The following is a 7,113-nucleotide window of genomic DNA, read 5'->3' on the forward strand; positions in this document are numbered from 1 at the left end:
TTTTAGAAGATATCATTTAATGGACTGTCTTTAACATGTTATAAGCATGTCAAATAAATAAATAAATAAATATAACATTTTAATGTTCCAGAATTCCAATAATACAAATATTGGAGTGTGTTGAACTAATTGGCAGGACAGAAAGAAAGTCATTGAAATGGAGAGGAAGGTTAGCGACAGGAAAGCGAATGGAAATCCAGACAAAATGTTTTCCAATGTGTTAGTCACAGCTCTGACTGCGTTTGAGTCGTGCAGGTGTGCTCACTTGTCAGAGTACACAAGACTTTCGAGACTTGTGCAACGTCGGCTGTAACAGAGGTAAATTATTTCTGTATAAGTACCGCGCGCTAGCCGATTGCGCCGCTGGAGCTCCTGAAGTAAATCATTTCTGTAGAAAATAATTTGCTCTTCGAGGTAGCTGTGACTAAATAAACCTTTGGTTCACAAGACAACAAAGATATCTATTTGAATTTAATTTTGCTCTTTTGAATTAAAATAAATGCTCCACATAATTACAGATGCTCCTCAGCTTACGAGGAAGCACCTCCTGATACACCCATAATACACTGAGAATATTAAAGTAGAAAATGCATTCAATATACCTAACCTACTGAGCATTATAACTTAGCCTAGCTTATCTTAAACGTGCTCAGAATGCTTACAGGTCAGCCTACAGTCAGGCAAAATCATCTAACACAAGGAGCACCCTGCGGAGCATCCACCGTTACCCTGGTGAGCGCATGGCTGCTGAGAGCAGCATCTCCACTGCCTAGGCCGGGCATCCCAAGGAGATATCACACCCCATATCGATAGCTGAGGAAAAGATCAAAATTCAAAATTTAAAGTATGGTTTATACGGAAGGCAAATTGCCTTTGCATCATTGTAAAGTCAAAAAAAGTTTAAGCCAAATTTTTGTAAGTTGGGGGTTGTCTTTATGTAGCTTTAAAAAGTAATAGGGCATTAGTGCAAAAAGACTGTTATATATTAAATAGCTGTTTATTTTACATGCAACATGTGAAAAATAGTTAAATGCTTGAAATATGGTTAAGGTAACAAATTAATTTGTTTTCAAGTCTGAAAAAAGTTGACAATCTGGAAAGCTTCCCTCGACTGTGTTCCTCTGTGTCTGTCACACCGTTTTCCAGGCTGTGCTTACAGTTTTCTCAAAATATGCTGCTTCTTCAAGGAGCCAGTCCCTGGGGAGTGTTAACTGCTCACTTGGATGCTCTTGAAAGCAGGGATAAAGCTCTTTCTTGTCTTTATTTAAGTGTTTCTCAACATTTTATCACAAATATACTCTTTGTTTTATACTCTATAAATATCTGTGTGTTATATATAAAAAGAATCAGATTATTTTACTCTCACTCGAGAATAATTTTTGTCCCATTAGGAGTGATCTTGTGTGATAGAGAATGCATATATTTCTTTCAAAACAAAGAATGTATGATGCCTTGATAGAGGCTATTAAGAAAGCTATAAAATTATTTAATATTCATAGCTATTTGGTTTTGAAGGAGCAAAGTGAGATATCATCTTGAGCATATATGACATAAAAAAGAAAAAGAACAAATTTCAACATAGTTTCCCCATTTAGAAATGTTGGTTTAAATACTGAATCAGATGTATGATTATGACATGCAAAGTTTTATGATATATAGCCATATTTGCAGAAGTTTAAGCAGAGTTATTTGCATTTTTATAAACATGAGATATCTAAAATAAAATAAGCAAATTATTTTTTTCAAAAAATATTTATTGAATACTGAGTATTCAGTTGTGGCTGTAATGGAAACAGTACTAACCTCTAGGAGACCATTGCCTAATGATTTGGGTGAGAGAGTCCCTAAAATCAGGTTAGTGATGGTCAAGTTCAAAGGTATAGAAAACTATGAATATTTAAATGTAAAATGCCCACATGCAGACCAGCTGGAATGGGGGACAGCTGGCAGGCTATAACAAGTCCATGGGCATGGCAGATTCCAGACCCTGTGCTGCCAGAAGTGAAGAGAAACAGCCAAAAAATCTGTTCCACATAGGAAAGCAGTTGGCAAACGTCAAATGAAATCAGTAAGTAGTGAAGATGTCCACAAGGCAGGCTGGGCTATCTCCAGGTATTTTATTCTTAAAGAATGAAGAGACAGTTATGGGGAAAACCAGTACTAATGAATGAGAAATAAGTAAGTCCAGCCAAAGCTTGAGGAATAAAGCAGCTGAACCCAGCGGAGGACCTGTGTTAATTGGAGTGGAGACCTACATGAAAAGAGTTTAAGCATGAGGTGTCTACATGAACTAAAAAAACACAAGAAGTAACAAAGAGGAAAGACTCAAATCGTACTAGTAGAAACAGCATAACAACTGCTCATAGAAGATTAGAGACTATCTTCCTTTACCTCTAGTTTTGTTTCCTAGAACAAAGCACCTGTGAACAAGAGGAATAACAAATCACCCAAAAGACAAGCCACTGACTACAAGAATAACTTTAAGTCTTTTCTAAGAGTTCCAAATTCCAACTTCCTTTGTCATTCTGCTATGTCAGTCCCTGACACCAAATTACTCCTTTTGTTTTCTCTGTAATTGTTCTCAAACTTTACAACATTGGTTGGGGTGGGGTGGGGGGAGTAATTTTATTGGCATGTAATACTAAGGATCAATTTTAAGTGAACTATCTTATTTCCCAATATATGATAAATTCTCTCCTTTAAATACTATCCCAAGTGCAAACCTAAAGTCAGAAACTCATTTTACATACTTCAAGTACCCTGTATTTTATGTTTTTGTAATATTTATCTTACTCTTAATAAATGTTTCATATCTATCTTCAGTAAGTGTCAGCCTCTGGACAGCAGGGGCAGAACCCCTCTGGTTACCTCTACATCCCCAACACCTACCACAGTGCCTGGAACATATAAATACTTACCCGAAAAATGAGGGTTTGCACGAGTAGAGGGAGCAATATTTGAGGAGGAGGAAAAGAGACAGGCTGAGAAGGAGGCAGAAAGAAGAAAACAAGGAGAAAGAAAGTGTTTTCCCCTGGTGTGTAGAGAAAGTTTCACTAATTCCTCAGAATTGCAACTTAGGGGGATTGTTCTTACCTGATAAATAAATACTGGTATTAAAAAATACTTATTCTAACTTCTTTTTGCACATTCTAAATGTGTCTTATTACCAGATCTATATTACAAAAAGTTACTTACCAATATTAAGATATCAAAGTCTGTTTAGTTATTTACTTGAGAATTAAAGAAAGTATCTGGTCAAATGCTATACTTTTTCTTTCCAATTGTAAACATTTTAAGAAACATCTCCAAGAATATAATGATTTAATAAACACAATGAGCTTTGCAAGCAATAATTAATGCCATTGTAACAAACAGAACAGACAAATAAAAACACTTATTGAAGAATAAACATTTAATGAAGAAACACCAACAAAATGATAATATTCTTCAGGACCATACATAGAATGCTATCTTATAAAACAATTCTACATGTTTTGGTTAAACTGTCTTATAAAGTCTTGTAAAGAGCACTTACTGCTATAAAGAAAGCTGACTTTGGAAAGCTCTTAAAGGCTCTGTTCTACCTGGTTTTCTGAGTCCTTCCTCTACCTAGCTCACCCCATGTGATCCTCCACCGCAGCCAGCAGGGTCCTGTAGGACGTGCATCCTCAGCCAGGGAGGCGTGGTCTCGCCATTTTCATTTAGAACTTAGAATATAATTCCAACACACAAAAAGCATTTGTCAATAATATATAAACATATTATTTATTATATGTATTTAAGAATTAATTAGGGATCTGTGGCTTAATTGGATGTACTAATCACTACTAAATATTTTAAGAAATGGATTAAAAGTTCCAAAGATCAATTTACAAATGAAGTTTTGGCCGAACAACTTTCTCAAATGAGCTACACTCCTAGTTTCCTAAAATGTATTTGTTCACGGTTTATGACAGCCTAGTTAAACCCAACACACTCCTGCGGCTTCCAGTGATTTTGGCAAGGCTTTGCAATGCTCTAAGCCAGATCGCAAAGCCTGAAATACATATACGTATCTGTGCTTCCGCAGCCTTCCCCTAGAGCCTTTAAACTGGTTTTAGACTCGTATTTCTTCTGCCGCATGTTGGAATACCTACAAGAAAAAGCAAATCTCTGGCCAACTCAGCGAACTTCTTCCAGGCTCTCTTTCTTTAGTCACCCTGCTACTCCCCTTGGGATATCCAGGTGCTTTAATGGCTGCTGAGCCCGACAGGTTTTAGGAAGTGTATTTTTGGTATCCTTGATTTTTTTCTAGAACTGTCTTTGCTTAGCCCCTTGTTTTTGTGGGCTTAGTTGATAATACCTAATTTATTAAAAATAAAATCTTTTTTACAGATGGTTTTATGGAGCAGGGACCTAAAGTAAAGTTGAGCTTCCTTTTGAAACATTAAGCCGTTTTTCTGATGTAATACCCAGAACTACAGAACCTGCTGGGAACTTTTGTTCAAGCATTACTTTCGTAAATAAAATGATACCTATGGCTAAAACAGATGTTGTGAGTTAAAAATCAACTAATGACATTATTATTATTTATATATTTTTATTGCATAACAATAACAATTCAGGTAAAATTGTTTATGGAGTAAGCTAATTATTTCTTTAAAATATAATTATTTGAGAAAGAAAATGTGAACTCTAAATCAGGAGAAGTCAGATTTGAATACTATTATGCTTATGTAATGTCAAAAATATTTTATTCCTTATATCTATTGCATTTGTTTCCTATTTTCTTAAACAATCTGATGTAGGAATTCTGGTGGAGCTTTTGTTTGATACAATTACATAAATTGTTTTTAAATATGCCATTAGAGAAATTGTTTATAAATATGCCATTTTATTTATTTATTTATTTTATCTTTAGAGGGGAAGGGAAGGAGAGAGGGAAATAAATATCAATGTATGGTTGCCTCTTGTGAGTCCCCTGATGGGAACTGGCCTGCAACCCAGGCATGTGCCCTGACTGGGAAACAAACCACGATCATCTGGATTGCAGGCCCACACTCAATTCACTGAGCTACACCAGCCAGGGCAAGAGAAATTTCTTTTTAAAAAGAGAAATAAAGCCCTAACCACTGTGGCTCAGTTGGTTGGAGCATCATCCCATAAACCAAAAAGTCATGGGTTTGATTCCTGGTCAGGGTACATGCCCAGGTTGTGAGTTCAGAGTCCAGTCAGGGCGCATATGAGAGGAGGCAATTACTGATGTGTCTCTTTCACATAGATGTTTTTCTCTCTCTTACCATTCTTCTCCTTCTCTTCTCTCTAAAAATCAATAAGAATGTCTTCAAATGATTTTTTTTTAAAGGAAGAAAAAGAAATCTACTGGGTTAGCCAAAAAGTCTGCTTAGTTTTTTCCATAAAATAAAAGACACATTTTTTTTCACTAATAAATTTATTGATTTGGATATTTTGAGTATGTCAGCCATCCCCTGCTATTGGCTTCTAGTGGGTAGAGGCCAGGGGTGCTACTAACCATCTTCCAATGCATAAGACAGCCCCACAGCAAGGAGTTATTTGGCCAAAATATCAATAGTACCAAGGAGCTTTACAAACCACTTTTGACGTGTTCAATCAGTCACAGCACCTTCTCCATACACTGCACAAATCTTTTGTTTTAATTTTTGTTGAGTTTTTACCTTTCTTGAAGTAACACATCCTAATATGCTGAAAATGTTTGTATCTTCCTCTATCTTCAATATTAAAATTGCTGCACAAAAATTCACCAATCTGGATTTTTTTTTAATACATCTGATATAACAGCTGTCACAATACAATCTAACAAAATTGTTTTGAATGAAGTTAAAGACAACTAAATACTACTAGAGCCATCATGGAGAATACACTAAATAGACTTTTTGGCCAAACCTATATATTTGCTTAGCCTTAGTTTATTTAATATACTTGGAATGACTGTTCTGAATAAACACTTTTCTCTGATGCTTCCAATAAGGACATAGGAAAACAATATTATATGGCTGAAAGTATAACTCTCACACTTCCATCTAGAGTACCTGGAGGCAGTGTGATGTGAGGAAAAGGGCTGTCATTGGGTAATAGCCTAGCTTTGTCTCTAACCACTTGGGTAACATTGGAAAAATCATTTAAACTTTGTAAACCTTAATTTTCTTATTTACAGCATAATGTTAATGCTATGTTACAGAGTGACTGAGAAACATCATTGAAATGAGCAGCGCTAATTATGGTATATTAATATATAATAAATACCAGCCTCATTTTTCTTGAGTTATTATACTTATTTACTGGAATGCTCTGCATGTTTTGCTGCTAGCAATAAAGTACAAGGCAATGTTACTCCATTTTTGTTCAACACACACACACATACTTACCCACACAAAGTATATTCTAAGTAGCTACAGTTTTTCTCTCTGCCGAAGTGTCTGCCAAGTAGTCACCTTCTATTTATTTTCCTTTCTTACTTACGCTTAGAGAAATAGTAAATACTTAATTTTAAATAAGTAAGTCATAACATACAAATAATTTAATTTTTAGTTTCCATACCTTTTTACATGTCATCAGTGTGTAAATTTGTTAAACAACTGGGTGAAAAACTGAAGACACAGTATGACTCATTATTTTATATTAAATTTTGCTGCAGTAACTTTAAGCATTTGACATATAGACTGATTTATCTTTGATATCCCTACTTTCAAACTTTATCATAGGTTATTATGAAGTCATACCTAACGGATTATTGAGAATAGAGGACAATTTTTTTGTACTAGAATACCAGGTAGCAAAAAGCCATGGGAAGTATGGTACATTTATCAAAACAATAAAGATAGGTTCATATAGTTGGCTTTTTAACTGAGTAAAGGAATATTAAAAAGTGCTACTCAGATTCATGACTTTTTAAGTTATACAATGTGAATAGAAAAATGCTGCCAAACTATATCGGTTCATATACCAAGGTCTTTCTAGAAATTTCCAGCCACTGTTAATATAATGAAAATGGTTTAGCAGCATCGATGTCACCTGGCAGCCAAAGCAAGTGGACTGCAGTGCACATGCGTGAACAATGATGACTTCACTGTGTTAGTCAGTGGGAGAGGTAGA

Source organism: Sturnira hondurensis, unplaced genomic scaffold (genome assembly GCF_014824575.4).
Source record: "Sturnira hondurensis isolate 20B ecotype Veracruz unplaced genomic scaffold, ASM1482457v3 Scaffold0005329, whole genome shotgun sequence".
NCBI classification, from domain to species: Eukaryota; Metazoa; Chordata; class Mammalia; order Chiroptera; family Phyllostomidae; genus Sturnira; species Sturnira hondurensis.